This window comes from Pteropus alecto, unplaced genomic scaffold (genome assembly GCF_000325575.1).
Source record: "Pteropus alecto unplaced genomic scaffold, ASM32557v1 scaffold57, whole genome shotgun sequence".
NCBI lineage: Eukaryota > Metazoa > Chordata > Mammalia > Chiroptera > Pteropodidae > Pteropus > Pteropus alecto.
This window is the reverse complement of record NW_006442508.1, coordinates 624,747-642,898: the sequence shown is the minus strand read 5'-3', so window position 1 is coordinate 642,898 and position 18,152 is coordinate 624,747. Positions and strand designations below refer to the sequence as shown.

General features: G+C 36.7%; 1 protein-coding gene across 1 annotated transcript in view; it reads right to left on the bottom strand.

Moving 5' to 3' along the window:
- RHOH (ras homolog family member H) overlaps positions 1-8,499 on the bottom strand; it is a 42,463-nt gene extending 33,964 nt beyond the window's left edge. The window contains exon 1 of the mRNA XM_006922451.2: positions 8,231-8,499. The gene's annotated coding sequence lies outside the window, so the exon portion shown is untranslated. The remainder of the gene's footprint in view (positions 1-8,230) is intronic.
- Positions 8,500-18,152: the final 9,653 nt, after the last annotated feature.

The following is an 18,152-nucleotide window of genomic DNA, read 5'->3' as shown; positions in this document are numbered from 1 at the left end:
GGGGTTACTAACCCAAAAGAATCTCTAATCTGAAGAATGGAACAGGAAAGAAGGATGCTTTTTAATCTTGGCTTTCACCCAGATCTAAACATCTAGAACCAACCCAAATAAGCACTTTAGGCACTCATTATCAAAATGGTCCCAACTTCTGAATAGAAATAAATTTTAGCTATGCCTTACTAATACTAAAATTCAAATATAATCAAATTAAATATTTGATTTAAGCTGGCCAAGGAAGAAGAGTCACCCTCTCTGACTCTATTTCCAAGCACTACTGTAATTCCATCCAAAGCATTCAGAAAGCAATATCAGCCACAGATGCCCAAAATAACCTAGCAGTCATTCAGAGACCTGTCTGAGAATCTGATATGGAAAGGCTTAAAATACCAATTTCTAATCTGTTTTTTCTTTTCATATGCGTTATCGCTATAAAACATTCAACCATGTACCTATTCTATACTTAGTGCTCAAAAAATATTAATTCCAAGCCTCTTCCCATCAGCCCCATTTACTTTACAGATATCTCATTCACAGGCCAGGGACCATATCATTCTAGTATCCCTAGCCAAGTCCTTAATAAGAATCATAAAAGGAGAGTTTATTTTATGCCAGGCACTATATCTTAATTTCATTTTATCCCTATAACAACCCTCTGAAATAGGTATTTTCAGTTATTATTAGAACTATTTTACAATTTTTTTAAATCTGAAAATTGAAGAAGTCAAGTAATGTGTTCAAATTCTTGGAGCTGAGAAGCAATAACACCAGGCTTCAACACATGGCAATCTGGTGCCAAAGTCTGAGTTTTTATCTATCATACTGTAATTTCGTTATTATGTGGACATTGATATCTCGTAGTCCAGGAAACAAAAGTGCTCTCAATCATTAGGAAAAGAGCAGCAGCATATCGATAACATCTCATTCAGACATGCAAAGGAAGTAACACATATTTCATGGAACTTCTGCACTGGCTTTTGAAGAATAGAGACTTGCTTGTAATTGGTCAACCAGCTCATCTCCCACTTTAATATTGGATGATTGAAGGGACTCCTTAAAATGTAGTAACCAGAAATCGAAGTCTTACAGGTATCTCAAGCCATATGACCTTTTCTCTACATAAATGGTATACTAAGGGAAAACAATACAAGATAAGTGAAGGATAAAGCTGTGGAGATGCATAAAGCAACCCCAAGGATGAGAGACAAGCATCTCCAGGCTCCCTCTCACACTGAATTTTGTCAGAGCTGCGAAAGCTGAGAAAGAGGAACCTAATGGCATGAGCAGACTAGAAAACTATTGAATGGAGTCTATTCTCTTCAGCAGCCCCTCAAGGTCCTCTATAACCTGTCTACACTCTAATTTTCCTGTCAGTGTGTAAAACAGACTTTCTTTTCTTGGGACAGTCTCCTCAGTTGAGCTGGTCAACTGCTAGTCAGTCTCACCTTTGTGCCTTTGCCCACACAGTTCTCCCAGTGTGAATTAACCTTCTTCTTCTACTCGAATGTCATATCTTTCCAAGGCCCATGTCTTCCAGACTATTCCAGCTTACCCTCATATCCCCTTCTTGGACCTCCTATTACCCTTACAGCCTATGCTGTCCCATTCATCACTTAATTCTCGTCTTGCACTGCTTCCTAAATTTTACTTCTTACCACGACTACTAGATAATAAGGTCCTTCAAATATAAAGAATATAGAGAATTCTTTATATTTCTTTTATACCATCCACAGCACCAGCTCAGAATTAATAACTGATTATCAACTACTTGTTGCTTACTTCAATATTTCAATGACAGCTTTGATTTAGTAAAGCACCGAAAACTAGTGATTTCTTAAACTGTATTTAGTTACAACCCGGGCTACTGACTGGTATCTCATAGCATGTCTCCAAATCAAACCACCTCAAAAACTAAATTTAATTAAAAAATATATACTTATCATATACCACTTTTAGAAGGAGGACTTAATTGGCAATAGGTAAAACAAGCTAAGAATTTCAGGTCTAAATCTACATCATTTGGATTTTGGTTGTTTCTTTTCTGAATTAAAAAAAAGATAACTCACATTTGCACTATTTTTTTAAACTACCCAATATTTAAACTACCCAATTTTTTTCAATTACAGTTGACATACGATATTATATTTGTTTCAAATGTATGACATAGTGATTAGACATTTATATATAATTTACAAAGTGATCATTTTAATAAGTCTAGTACCCAGCTGACACCATACTAAACTACCCAAATATTTGAGCTCAGTGATAGTCAATCACAAGTCTATGAATTCTCTAGGAGAATATCTGGAAAACCAAAAGCCAACTATTATAACATTTAATGTTTCAAAAACTATATGCATCTTGTTAGGACTTGGGCGGGGGGTAGTTGGATATCAGAACAACTCCCCTTTCTCTCATAATTTGGTTCCATACTTTATGACAGGTAGAACAGGGTAATTATTATGTTTAGCCTAGAGTAAAAGCTAAATAAAATTGGAAAGATTTCTTTTGACACTGAAGGAATATTTTTAAAGAAGCAAAAGTCTTACCTGTTGTAGAATGCTGAAGACATTTCTTGACAAAATGACTGACTCCGGAAGTCAGAGCTGTTCAATGTAGGTGAGTACAAACAAAAGCAGCCAAGCCCTTTCTCTGTTATGATTTCCTTCTAAGATCAACCTTTCCTTCCTCCCCAAGAATATAACTGATTCACATAGGAAGGATTAAAAATATATAAGAGTTGTTCTGGTGGAGATTCCAACCCAAGATGGTTGGGGTGAGTGTACGTGGTGACTGAGGCAGCAGGAACCATTCAAATGTGACAAAAGAGGTTAGCAAGTTCCTGTGCATAAGTCAATTTCCTGTCGCTGGCTTCTCTGAAGTAGGGGTTTCATTTGTGTGCGTTTAGGGCTGTGTGTGTGTGTGTGCGTGCGCGCGCACACACACACACACACGCACACACGTGCACGTGCATTTCTCTGACAATTTGAAAACTTCCCCAGATAAGAGGCAGATAAGGTCTTTGCTGCATGGCTGGATTTGTGTTTAATATATCAACCCTCCTGGGACAACTTCTCCTCCCCATCCTTCATTTCCCATCAGCAAATCACCTACATAAATCTGAGGAAAGGAAGAGAGAAAAACCAAAATGACTCCTTAAGGAAGTGAAATAAAGCAGAAAAAGGGAGGTAGGAAAGTCCATCCATTTGGTTAATTTAAACTTCGAAAAAAGCACCCTAGAAGTTACAAGTCAGCTCAATGAACATACTAACTGTGGAGAGAAACAAGCAGGTGAGTAGTTTGTTTTGCTTTGTTTTATTAACAACTACCAAATAATAATTTGGAAAAAACAGACCCAGCCATCGTGAGAGCTCAAGCAGCTCTGCCGTGCATTCACCCTTTTATGGACCAGCACCTGTGTTGTGAGGGATGTGACTGAGTTGTTCTCAAACTCTTCAAAGTTTCATTATTTGCCTCTAAACACAAATTTATTTGTTTTCTCCTCCAGTGCTATTCAGGTGGAGAGACCATCTGCATGTAGTTTATGGCTAAATTGCCTAAACCAACAAATTAAACTTTCATGATGTGGTCACATTACCCTACATCTCAAATCCCTGAATAATCATAAATCCTACTGTCCAGGGTGAAATCTTGGTCAAAATACCTATGTGCCATAAGGATAAAGTCAATTCCAAGTCAATAAACACTTACAGAGCCCCTACTATGTGCAAGATCCAGCGCTGGGTGTTGGGGTGGGATGGGGACGCAAAGATAAACAAGATGAAATCTCTTACTCATAACGATCAAAATCAAGTGAAGGAGAAAGACACGGACATAGAGGAGACACTGTGAGTTAAGCTCTCACATGAAGAATCCTGGGACACAGGAGTCAGGTCAAAGGAAAGTGTATGTAACCATCTTGTCAGTTAAAATAGCCACTGAACCTTGAAATGGATTCTCTCACAATATTGCAGGGAGCCTTGGATGATTTCCGAGAGATCAGACCAGAATGCATCATTCACAGGCCATCCTTATCACTGGCAGACTCTTAAATGCTGTGCCTGACTGTGCACTGAAGATAAGTGCAAAGACCAAGACAGACCCTGACCTCACAGCACCTACATCCTAGTGTGGGGGAGACAAACAAAAACATTCAAATAAAATACAATAATTATAAATTGTAGTAATTATTACAAAGAAATCAGAGAAGAAGCTGAGCTAGAGAGCAAGACAAACTCTACATCCTAGAGGTGGTCAAGGAGGACCTCTTTGAGCAACTGACATTTAAGCTATGACCTAAAGCTGTGACTCTTAGCCCCAGCTAAAAATTAAAATGATCTAAGAAGCTTTTAAAAGTACCAATACCTAGGCCTCACCTCCCAGAGATTCTAGTTTAATTTGGGCATCAATATGAACTCTCCTGATCATTCTAATGGGTCACAACCACTCTAATAATGAGAAAGAGGTGCCTGGGGAGAGTAGGAGGAAGGACATTCCGAGCAGAGGCAACAGTATATGCAAAGACCCTGATGTGGAAAAGAGCATGCCATGTTTAAAGGCGTGAAAGAGGATTAATGTGTCTGGTGTGTAGTGGTAGCAGGAAAAAAACGGTGCAAGATGAACATTCTCAGAGATGGACACACAATTACTAAGCTCATAAAGAGACTCTTACATGAGCCCAAGAGTCAGTTGGTTAATCTGCAGTAAGAACTCCATCTGCCAAGGGGAAATCCTTGAATCCTCTGACAAGCACATTATTGTCTTCTAGAAAATTCTCCATGGAAAGAAAGCCAGATCACCATCATGATATTATTAGATAAGCAGGACATCAAAAGATTTAGGGCAGCTAATAAAAATGCATACATCTTAGCAAGATAAAACAAAATTTTTAAAAATAAATAAAAAGATGAGGCCAAAAGAAGTAAAAATAAAAATTAAGCTAAAACCAAGGGATGAGATTGATATGATTCTAAGCTTATAAGCAACCAGTATGAACCAGCAAACACTACCACATAGAAAACTGAGTGCCCGCTGGATGAAAGGGAGTGTACTGCTCAGGATGGCGAGGTCTTCCTGGCTTCCCAAGGTGCTAAGAATAAAGAGGAACTTGGCACCTGAATTCTCATAGAGAGGACATTACAATAGAAGTAAAACGCCAACCTTAAACTAAACACAGCCAGCAACAAGTCTTGTGAGGTAGTTCCTTACATTTTCTCTCAATGTAGGCCGATTTTATCTCACGAAACTATCAACTTAAAGCAATTCCAGGGAGCACGTAGGGGAGGATGTGAGAGAGCAATTAATACACTGTGTGCTATCCTGGGACACTGCTTTGATTGACGATTTAATGCAGAGATGAAGATCGACTTCAGATATGCTTCAGAAAATTCAGGATGAAAGAGCTTCTAAAAGATTTGGAGTGGCAAAGACTTCAAAATTGGTTGTATGTCCAGCTAGAGATCCAGTGGTTCTCTCAGTGTCCCAGTGTTCCTTGAGAAAGCAGAGGAGTTGGGTAAGGACAGCTGCCTGCATGGACAGCAACCCCTTTTGGAAACAAAGCAAGAGACACCACAAGCACAGTTTATAATAAGTTCAGGGCCTCAGGCCTTGAACAGTTTCCCCACAAAGGGGCCTACATACTCCAGAGTCAGGACAGATGAGTGTGTCTACAGGCATTCCCACCTCATCCAAGATGGTTCTGGAAAGAGCATTACCAGGTCTGGCTGCAAGACTCCCCTTTCTCTCTTGGCTTCTCGTCTGACCACCATTAGTCTTCTGATGGACTTGCTCTCTCTCTGTATGTATAGTTTTGGATGTTCTCATATAGTCAGGGTTTGTGTTTCTTCCTGCTCTTGAAGGTGAGAAACCGTTTTTCTTATTGCTTCTTATACACCTCTAATTTTTACATATAATTTATTCTCAGAGAGGATTTTTTTGGGATGGGGTAGGAGGGATTTGAGGACAGCTAGTTATCTAACTTTCTTCTTTTCATCTCTCTCTCTCTCCCTCTTTCCTTTCCTCCCCTGTCTTCCCCCTTATCCTCATTCTTTTAACAGACAGGATTAGTGGTAAGGAGAAGAAGTAAATGACTTAAAATACGTGTACACACTACATGCTTACAGACACACACACACACACACACACACACACACACACACACACACACACACACACACACACACACACACACACACACACACACACACAAACATCCTGGTGTGTCAGTTCTGATACTACATAGTCCAGTCTTGGAACAGAGGTGAGGAAAAATCCTGGGGAATTCAGAATGTGGGAAGGAAGGAAACTTCAGGTGTGGAGGTCCTAGACCCTTACCAGGAACCAGACCCTTGTAAGAAGCCATACTCTGGGGAGCCTTCCATGACTACTACCTTTCTCCACCACAAATGGTGTTATATGCCTTCCCTTGAACTCCCACAGACCCTTAAGCTAACACCGCCAGAGCGCTCACTAAACAGCCCCGTAATATCCAGTTGAGAGGCCCTCGAAGCCCAAGGCCTGGCCTTGCTCACTGGGGCATCTCAGGCACTAAACAGTCACTCAAGAATCATTTGCCGAACAGCAGATTGCTTCTCTCATCTAATCTTCACAATAGCCCTATGTAGTAAACATTTTTAAGTATATTTCACAGCCAGCGAGACCTCAGCTGGTAAAACAAAATTCTAAAACCTAAGAAAAGCAAAACAAAGATTCACCCCGTCCATCTCTCTTGGCTCTTCATACCACTGTCTTCTGACTATGGAGAGCTGGGCCACTGTGGGGAGGGAGGGGCAGCCCGACAACAGGCCAAGGGTCCACTTCTCTCTCCTGAATGCCCCTCCTCTGAGATTCCTGGGCAAAAACAATTCCATAAAGGTCTCAAAAACACTTTCATTTGAAATGTCCTCTGATACAGCAGAAGAACAATTTATTTTCTCTTTAACAGTCTCCTAAGAACAATGACCTCTCTTATTGAGGATTTTAAAATAACAGGACAACCTTGTGTACCCTGAACTCATGCATAAGCGGTATTTTTGCTCATTGTAAAGATGCTCTGCCCTTTATACCAGATAGAACTCGTAAAGACAATGGTACTTGCAATAAATAGTAAATCTTGGAAATATTGCCATATCGATGTTTCCAAAACACTGCCATATCATTTCCTAAATTATTTTTACCCTGTATTAGTAAGATTCCTCCGTTCTTACTATTAGCTTATTAACTGAAATGATTTAGATTTAGTGGGTAGCTTTCAATGTTTACACATGCCCTCATTTGTGAAATGCCACCTAATAAAATATTTCAAGGGGTTCTGAAGATGGAAAACATGTACTAAAACCTTGTTGAAAGCTTTGAGTTTCAAACTCAGGACATTAATTACACAGTAGTTATTACCCAGTTCCTCACTGGGTGATGAACAACTATATTAAACCGAAGCATGCATTCCTTCTGATTGAGACATTTTGTGATGGGGATTATAAAATGTTAGCATTTGATAAGAGAAAGCTTAATTCTGATGTGTAATACATCCGTGTAAAATACATTAATATAAAATACTCTTTTAAATTCTAAACATTAAAACATCTTAGAAATGCCACCGACCAGAAATCACATAAATGATTTCCTCCTTTTGTATTTTAATTCATTATAAACAATAGCTTCCCTAACCAGATAAGAATATCAGTTCAAACGTCTTCTAGATTCCTTCTTATAGCCATAAACATAAAAACATAATTTCTCCTGCTGTTATTCTCATTATCTATTTTCTCTTTAACTGTTTTAATGTAACATAACATATTGCTTTTTGTTTCAGTGACTGTTAGGTTCTCAGGATTCTCATCTGCCATTTTTATCCCGGTTTGTTTGCCCTGTGTAACTGTATTTATCTAGCAAACATTTACATACTTGTTCATTTTATTGCAGAGCCATAATTCATAACCGTGTAGGGTCTTGTTACAGAAGATAGCACTCAAAGTAATCATTCAAGCTGCAATTCTAAAATTAAGATAGAATTTTTTTTTTATCCGTCAAAGCACAGCTAATGTAGTCAAATGACCATCCTCCTTGGTAGTTGGTGCACTTTTTCAACATTGCAGACATTAGTCAAAGCACTTCTAGAACCATTTTACAACATCTTTCAGACACAGTTTAATAAGCTACAAAAGAAAACCAGTATCACTGCATTCTATTCACAACTTGTTTTGGACCCAAAATATAATCTGGCTTGGTCACCCACCTTATTTGCTGGATGTAGCTCCCAAGGGCTGTCTCTCAAAATCAGATCTACCCAAAAGGCAAATATTTGCTAGCACTGAAGAAGTTTTAAAAGAATGTGCCTCATGCTCTGAGGGCAAATCCAGAAGAGAGTTTGAAACATGATTTGAGTGAGAGCAGCGTCTTTGAGTCAAGTGCGCGAACTCCCAGGGGACTTCTGCAAAACATACAACATTTGCTCTGATGTAGAAATTCTGGTTTGTTTAAAAAAGAAGGAGAAGGCCATCACTGCTTCTTCTCATATTCATATTTTACTCGTTGCCTTGATAGAGATCTTCGGTTTGGGCACAAACATCTCAGGGTAACTGCAACTCAGCACACCTGCTTAGAGCGGGGGTTGCAAACGTTTCAGTTATAAGACAAGGCTCATTGAGAGTTAACTTGCATCTTTTCAAAATAACAGATCTCCCACACAGTTCCAGAGGGAACAGGTTGAAGCTTATACCCTAAGGCAATCTGAAATTAGTAAGAACGAGGCCTTGATCTTCCCATCTGGAAAAAGGGCTTAATAATATCTACCTTGAAAGGGTTTTGTATAAAAGCTGTATTGTCCTCGGAATATAGTAGACACTCACTACATGGTAGCTATTATTAGCCACTCTTGTTTTGGACTTCGGTCTCTGGAGTTTTTTCCCTTCATCCCAACCCCCTCTTTGAATAACAACTGTTGAATTTCAGAATTTGAGAAACTTTGCCAGGCCCAAATTCTGCTTTAATAAAGTCATACAAGCTTACGCATCATGCATATGATTCTAATGTTATGTGTTTATTGTTTCCACAGTTTAAAAAAGTCTAGAAATTTTTAAATCAGGTTGTTAATGCTACTTTATTCCTTATGCAAAATCTGAACAGACTCTTCAGAAATGCTTTCTGAACTCATCTGCTCACCACACTACAAACACCTTTAGATAAATGAGTTTATCCTTTCCTTTCTCTTTCAATAAATATTTATTGAACACTTGCTATAAAATTTATTGAGCACTGTGCTAGGTAGGCTCTACAGAAACAGCTGTGAAAATAACCACAAAAATAAAATAACCTGCTCTCATGATCTCACATCTACTGGAAAGGAAAATTAATGAAAATGATAATTTAGTAATATAGAATATGCAGTATGCTAATTACTGAAAGGAAAATAAAGCAAGGTAAAGGGATAGGAAGCTTGGGTGAGATGCTCACTAAAAAGGGTGGTCAGGAAAGTTGTCAATGAGAAGATGAGGGAGGTAGGTCTTTTTTAAAACATCCAATAGCCATTTGAATGTTTAATGGTCCTTAACCTCCGCATATATCCCTAGATTTAATGATCATTTGACTACTCCACACTGATAGAAGGGCTATTTCCTCTTCTGCTCGTACCTGGGAGAGAGAGGTGTGCAGCACTCTCCCAACTAGAAGATGATCTTGTGCAGACTCACCTCCCAGCCCCGGCCCTCCTCTTAACTGCTCATGTCTCCACTTTTCCGGTCCTTTATGAGTCTCTTCTTTGAATCTTTGTAAGTGATTTTTATGATGACTGCTGACATCTAGAGAGAAATACGACCAGAGCTAGGTATCTAGTAGAAAATTCTAGGGTAGTAGGAACTTTTTAAGACACAGTGTCACAATGCTGCCTCATCCTTCAACTTATTCTCTGCTCCCTTGATCTTCCTTACCAGGTCATAATAATAACTTAATCATGCTGGCCTACCATTTGTTGAGCATTTAACATGTGTCAGTTAAGCACTTTATATGCATTTTTTAACCTACTTCCTTACAATTATGAGATAGGTACCACTATCTCTGTTTGCAGAGGAGGAAAGTGAGGCACAGAGAGAGTTTACGTATCTTGCTGAAGATCATGCAGGCAAAAAATGGTATCGCTTGATTCCATAGTCCATCTTTACATTTCTTTATAATAGTAGCCAGTTGAATTTTGCCAATATCTTTGGTACCCTTGACTATAGGATACAATTATATCATTTAAATATTATTTATTAGGTCTCTCACATCAGGTGGATACCCCAACATCCCATACAGTAGTTTAAAAAAAATTTTTTTTTTTTTTGCACAAATGCCCAAAATATGTGTAGGTTTTTGGCTTTGAAAGAAAGCAGTTTTTGTTTTGTTTTGTTTTGTTTTTGGTTTGTTTTGTTTTTGTTTTTTAAGATTCCATTCACAGTATTAAAAATGGTTTGCCTGATCCTGAATGGCTCATTAACAAAGACTGATTTTAAACTTCAAAAGCTGTCGTTATCCTCACCTAAAAGAACAAAATATTTTCCTTTACACTCTTAAAAAATAGTTTTTTACCTTTTTTTATCTTTTCCTAAGATGCCTCCCATTTCCTGCTTTAATGTATAGGCATGAATTTTAGACATATTAATTTCTAACTGCTGTTTTTATTAGCTATTGCCACTATATAAATAAGCAAGAGGAATTTCATTCCCTACTGAATAGCTGTGCTGACAATGTGAAAGACATCTGTAAAAATGGCTTCACATGCACTCCTGAATAAAATTCTGGAAGCTGCTGCAGACATATACTGATTTATAAGAAAGACATAGCTCTGTCTTCTGAAAATCACAAAAAACTGGAACTGATATGGCTTGTCAGTACACAATCTGAACAGGTAAGTAAATTAATAAAATACATTTTATAGGAACATATAATCACACAGGAAGTTGAAAATAAGATGACCAGTGGTGTTTTAATTACATACAGTAGTTAAAAAAAAATTTTTTTTTTTTTTTGCACAAATGCCCAAAATATGTGTAGGTTTTTGGCTTTGAAAGAAAGCAGTTTTTGTTTTGTTTTGTTTTGTTTTTGTTTTGTTTTGTTTTTGTTTTTTAAGATTCCATTCACAGTATTAAAAATGGTTGAGAAAATCAGCTGGGTCCTCTTTAAGCACAACAGAAAGTAACATATTCCTTAGGCTGGTGTTTACTTCAATAGAAATTTTATATTTGACTTGTCGGCAAATCAAGAATAATTTGGCCATAGCTTTGGGAAGCCAGATGCTGATTACCAGATCCCTTCTTCCTTATCAATAACTTCCTGTCTTGGGAATATCCACTTGCTCAAATGATAAATGTTGACTCAACTAAGTAAAATGAATTCCATTCATTTTATTACTGATGCAACCTCCGAGAGAGAACTAGCTTGAAACATTTGTATGAACGTTTGTACTTATTTATAAGTTGTTGTGCTTGCTTCGGCAGCATGTATACTAAAATATTTATAAATTGCAATTAGGCCCATAGATTTTTTAAAAAGCAAAACAAAATATAATGTCATTCAGCTGAGATTTGACACCAGCTGGCACTGCTTATTAGGAAAAGTAGTTATGGGTACAATAAAAGAAAAGCAGGTTGGGTAGTAGAGGTAACCACTTTCTTTTAGGAGGCACTAATTTCATTTCTTTGCTGCTGGTGGCTCAGTCCTAAGAAGCAGGCAATTGCAGCTCACTATAAATCAAAAAATATTTAATGACCTGAGAACATGCTCACAATAGACAATCAAGTGAAAAAAAACGGAATACGAAACTTGAATTTGAATTCAACTTGTTATGCTATACATACATGCAAATATTAATAGACATAACTTCTGGGTGACAGGACATGAATGATTTTTCATGCTTTCCTTTTTCTTTTCATGTATCTCCTAAATTTTTTAAAAATTAAATTTATTAGGAAACATTGGTTAATAACATTATATAAATTTCAGGTATACAAAATTATAATTCAATGTCTACTCTATTGTGTGCTCACTACCTAGTCTATTTTTTTGTCCCCCTTTATTTGTCCCCCTTTACCCGGTTCTCCCTCTCCCACCCCCCTTACCCAATGGTAACCATCATTCCGTTGTCTGTGTCTCTGAATTTGTTTTTGGTTATTTTTTTTAGTTCATTTGTTACTTTTTTGTTTTATATTCCACATATGAGTGAAATCATTGTTTTTGTTCTTTTCCATCAGATTTATGTTACTTACCATAATACCTGCAAAATCCATCCATGTTGTCAAAAAGAATAAAATACCTAGAAATAAACTTAACAAAAGAAGTAAAGGACCTGTACACTGAAAACTAAAAGACATTATTAAAAGAAATTGAAGAAGACACAAAGAAATGGAAAGATATTCCATGTTCACAGATTGGAAGAATTAACATTGTTAAAATGGGCATATTACCTTAAACAATCTACAGATTCGATGCAATTCAATGCATCTTTCACAGAAATAGAGAAAAAAAATCCTCATATTTGTACAAACCCACAAAAGATCCCAAATAGCCAAAGCAATCTCGAGAAAAAAGAACAAAGCCAGAGTTGTCACACTCCCCAATTTCAAACTATACTACAAAGCTGTAGTAATCAAAACAGTATGGTATTGGCAGAAAAAAAAACACACAGAGACCAATGAAACACAACTGAGAGACCAGAAATAAATCCACACATATATAGGCAAATAATTTATGACAAAGCAGCCAAAAATATACAATGGAGAAAAGAAAGTCTCTGCAATAAATAGTGGTTGGAAAACTGGAGAGCCATATGCAAAAGAATAAAACTAGACCACTGTCTCATAGCATACACAAAAATTAACTTAAAATGGATTAAAGACTTGAATGTAAGACCTGAAACAATAAAATGCATAGGAAAAAACATAGGCACAAGCTTCTGGACATTGGTCTTAGAGGTATTTTGTGAATTTGACTCCAAAGACAAGGGAAACAAAAGCAAAAATAAACAAATTGGACTACATCAAACTAAAAAGCTTCTGTACTGCAAAAGAAGCCAACTTTTCTACAGTAAGCATCTATTACATATATGAGCCAGATGGAAAAAACTATTGTTTTTTTAAACTACATTGATCAAGTCTACCTAAGTTTTCTCTGTAAACCCTTGTCACTGAGTCAATTGCAATAAGTTTTGAATAATAACCAGTGATTTTATAGCAGTCGATTCTAATGAGAATCACTGAACCACAGTTGAACCTTGCAAAGTCATCTTCCTCATAGCTCAGTCTCTACAGGGTCACATTTAAATGATTCCAACCAGATGCAAATTGTACTTCCATATAGACTCCAAAACAGGGATTCCAGAGGTTTTTGCATAAACCTCTTAGAAGTTCTGTCTTAAATTTTCCAAATATCTGAGAGAGATATCCAAGGTATCTCGTAGCTTTATTTTCTCATGGGAAAGATAAAAGAGTACTCAGAAACAAAACAGTAAGATTTCCGGGAAAGTTATTCAGTGTCTGAGCTCAAAAAGAAAGAGGTAGTGGGAAATACTAGATGCTTATTAGAGGAAAACATGTTTGTGACAAGTGCAGCCAACGATTGCAAGATTTAGTTTCAAACTAAACCTGCTGTTTTCTTGTTATTATTATTACCTAAATTATTATAGCTGTGCATTTTTTAATCATTCAGAAGAAAAGGAAGTATTCTCGTAAATTCTCTTTAATAAGCACTTTCTTTTTAAATGACATTGAAAATTATACATAAAATTTCAAAATTAGTCATAAACAAATAACTATTCTTTTTACTTTTTTAACCACATAAAACTTTAAAAGAACAAAATTTCTATTGAAACATTTTTTTCCAAATAAGAATTTTAAGTTCTTGAATTTTTATCAAAAACAAAATGGTTTTTATAATTTTGAGCGAACCTATCTTCATGGTGTTTATTGTTAAAATGTAAAATAATATTGTTTTTGCTCCGTGTAATTCCTGCTTTTTAAAGCAATGAGATTTTTTTAATGTTTTGGAAGGAAAATATTAAGTTACTAAGTTTTCTTTTAACTTTGAATTGTTGTTTTTCAGATTCAATTTACAGCTTAAAAAGTATTTTTATGTATATTATCATATTTGATCTTCACAAGATCACTGTAAAATAGCAAAAATCAGTTTTATTATTGTTCTCATCAACCTCATTTTATAAATTAGAAAGCTGAAACTCAGAAATGTTGGGTTTTTGAGTTGAGCCAATGAATGAGAGAACTCTCTAGATCGATTTACTTCTACGGCATTTTTTCCTATGAAAAAACAAATAACTGTTCTCAATTTATTCATTAAAACATAAGAGGTATACATTGAATTGAAGAGAGACATACAAAAATTGAGAAAATCTATTATTTTAAAGGGTCATAGATTTATTAATATAAAAAGTAAGATATGAAACTAAAATATCTATATAATTCTAATTTCATGTGAAAAAAATTTATTCATATGTCTGAAAGACTAAAAATAATTCTATCAATAATAGTGATTATCTCTGGTGAAATTAGAAATAATTTTTTCAGTTATTTTTCTTTAATATTTACACTGTTTTTAACAATCATTAAGGATTAACTCTAAAATCAGAAAAATAAACATTACAAACTATTTTTAACATAAACATACAGTTTATTTCTCTTCAGTGATTCTGTAATGCCTTTTGTTTCACTTCAGTTTTTTGGTTTGCTGAAAATTTTTATTTAAAAAAAAGGCAGATGTGGTTTCAATGTAAAAAAAAAAAAGTTATGTGAAATCACAGTGCTGTATTTTGAGGGCTTAGTTCTCTATTCTAGCCCAAGTGGCAATATGGGGCAGGTTTTGAGATCTTAACCTAAAAAGCCATTTCTGTGGTTTTCTTTGTCTCCGCAATAAGTTCCAATATTTAATTGTTAACTTGGATGACTACTTGCCCAAGTCATTTCTTCTTCCTGGCTAAAAGAACATTTATTAGGGGATGGGCAATGTGTCCTGAATTAGGAGATGAATCATGCTGTCCAGTCTAAGACAGTGAAAGAGAATCTCTGGGTCCTGGTTTCCCATTTCCCTTGCAGCTATGGGTAACAATGTGACCCAGTTCCACTCAATGAAATGTTCAAGAATATCTTCCTGGGTGTTCCTCGGAAAAGTGTTCCTTACCAGTTACAACTGGAAGACATGGTCAGAAAGCACCTTCCTTCCTTTAATATTTTGGGTGTTATCATGTGAGAAAGTGATGCTCTAAGAGCTACAGCAGCCATCTTAGAACAAGTGAGAAAGGCAAGAAAACTGCAGAGATGTAGAGCCAGAAGCTTGACACCGTTGACCCACTCACCACTTAGTAATTTTTATTATGTGAGATAATTAAATGCCTGTATTATCTAAGCCACAGTTATTCTAATAGTTGAAACTGAATGTCTTCTAACAATGTAGTAATAAATAATGAAAATCTGAAGTTAAAATTATCAATATCTTACAAAATGTAAAAAAAAACTTAGCCAATACCCGACCTAAATGATCAACAGTATCAACTGTCATATAGAAATGGTTAGGTCTACATAATATTGTATGTCAATTATATCTTAATAAAGCTTGAAAGTGAAATGGTTGGGTAGATTATTTTACTGGGATATTAAACAGTCCTTTAAAAAATATATTTAGAAAGACTATGTGGCCACATGAAGAGATGCTCATAATGTAAGCTTATGTGGGAAGTGGGGAGGGAGGAGAGATAAAAAGACTTTGGGCTATATATGCACTATGATTACAACAATATTTTCAAAGATCGTGAGGATCAAGAGGTGCTCTCCTCTTTGAACTTTCTTTCTCAAATGCTTGTATGTGCAGCCAATTTGTACTATGAAATGAAGGCTTCGAGTAGAGCTTGGAGGAACATGATAGCAGAAGGCTGGGTCCCTCATGATCACATTGTTGCCACACCAGCCCTGGAGCAACTGGTTCTGAGTTCATCTGCACAGAAGAGAGAAATAGACTCCTATCTTCCATATCCCACTATTGTTTTGGGGTTTTCAGGCACATACAATCTAACCTAATCCTGATATATTAATTTACAAGATAAGCTAATAGCAAAATGCTTTTAGAAGACGGATGACAGTATGACTAAATTGTTATCCAGAAGAAATGAAGAGAAAGTTGGGGTTTGGGGTTAGAATGCAAACGAAAACAGAAGGTTGAAGAAGGCTAGCTATATGGTGAAAAGCCAGGGCCACCAATGACTATTTGGGGGAAGGACAGGGGCAAAGATTTGGCCAAAGAAGTTTTAAGAATAAAGATGAATAGGTCCAGTCCCCATCTCCCTTCGGCTGCATATGGGCGCAGGCTGGGAGCTGATCTGCTGCAGTTTTTTTTTTTTTAGCACCTTTTACTACATCTCTTTTTAACGTCTCTCCTGGAGTGACATTAGAAACATGGCAAAATGAGAGACGTACCTGGATTTCTCCCCTTGAAACAATAAGCTGAACATCTAAAACTCAACAAAAAAACACTCAATCTGTACACCAGCACATCTGAGCGTGGGATCTATGCACAGGAGCTACCACAGGTCAGAACCCCGGGTGGGCGGTGAACTGGGAGAAATAATGAAGATGCCTAATGTAGCCTCTGGAGCTCCCTGCAGGAGAAGGGGGAGGGGGGAAGGTATGATGGGTTCCCTGAACAGCCCTGTCTGGGAGAACTGGGAGCTCCATGTGGCTGGTGGTAAGACCCAGTCATCAGGGCAGAAAGCAGAGAAGTGGGGATAGCAGAGAAGAAACAACTGTTGGTTATTATCCACCATGGTTGCAAAATGCAAGGCTGAGCCACAGCCCAAATCCCCAATGCAGAGTGCCCCTCTCCCCCATTCTCCAAGACCCAACACCGTGAAGCCCAGGGGAATCTGAGTAAATGTTACCGAAACTGTCACTAACACTGACAGGGACTGAGACTCAGTGTAGCAGCGTGATTGAATATATACAAGAAAGAAAAAGGCATTATTAAGACTTTGTATAAAGCAGGGATCCAAGAGGCTTAGATGCCACCTACTGGAAACCAAAAGGAAAACGCTTTCCTTGTAACAGGCTAAGGAGAGACCTTTATATAATAAATCTTCTTTCTAGAAAAAAAAAAAAAAAGCAGAATATGCTTCCATTAAAAACCGTGAACAACCAAGGCAACAAGGTAACTCAGAAAGAGAGAAAAATCTCCAGAAAATAAGCTTAAAGACATAGAAATATGCAACTTAAATGATAGAATTCAGAATGGTACTTCTGAAAAAACTCAGTGAGATCCAAAACAATTGATATCAACAATTTCAGAAATGGAAAAACAACCAAATGAGCAAAATGAGTTCTTTAACAAGGAGATTTAAATCCTCAAAAGGAACCAAATAGAATTTCCGGAGATGAAGAACACACTGAAAGAGGTGAAAAATGAAATAGCAAGCTAGGGAAATAGAGGTGACCAAATAGGGACAGTGAAGTCAGAAATCTAGAAATAATTAAGAAGAAAGAAGAGAAAAACCAAAAAATGAAAAATAATGAAAGAGAAATACAAGAACTAGCTGATACTCTCAGGAGAGGAAACATAAGAATAATGGGCGTACTCAAAAACGAGGAAAAGGAGCAGGGATTAGAAAGCTTTTCCAGACAAACAGTTGATGAGAATTTCCCACATCTAAGAAAAAGCTGCAGCTTGGAATTCAAGAAGTCAACAGAACACCCAATTATCTCAACCCAAAAAGGCCTTCACCAAGACACATTAGGTTAAAATTATCAAAACTCATTGACAAAGGAAGAATTATCAGGGCAGCCAGGGAAAAGAAGACAGTAACCTATAAAGGAAAACCCATTAGATTAACATTGGACTTCTCAACGCAAACCTTACAAGCAAGAAAGGAGTGGAATCAAATATTCAAAATATTAAATGAAAGGAACTACCAGCTAAGAATAATGTATCCAGCTAAGCTCTCCTTTAGATATGAAGGAGAAATAAAGACCTCTCCAGACATACAAAAACTGAGAGAATTCTCCACTACGAGGCCTGCATTACAGAAAATACCAAAAGGGGTCAGCTCACCTAAAAAATAACTGAAAATACATGATTAGGAGTAAGGTGACTAGCAGGCTGATAGAAGCAGAGAAGTGCAATTCGTACTAGGAACA